The following is a 200-nucleotide window of genomic DNA, read 5'->3' on the forward strand; positions in this document are numbered from 1 at the left end:
TGTTCAGTATTTTGGCCATATCTAGAGTTCTAGAACTGGAAATGATCTGAATTTTTTACACAAGATGAGACTTTTTCCTACAACTTTCGTGTTTTGAAGTGGCTCCAATTTTGACGTTATCAATGACGTTTTGGGCAGACAAGAGAAGATAAGGATTGTCACCAAGTCAAAAGTTGACCACCCACTTATCAATTAGTCAT

Source organism: Populus euphratica, unplaced genomic scaffold (assembly GCF_000495115.2).
Source record: "Populus euphratica unplaced genomic scaffold, PopEup_1.0 scaffold296.1, whole genome shotgun sequence".
Classification (NCBI taxonomy): Eukaryota; Viridiplantae; Streptophyta; class Magnoliopsida; order Malpighiales; family Salicaceae; genus Populus; species Populus euphratica.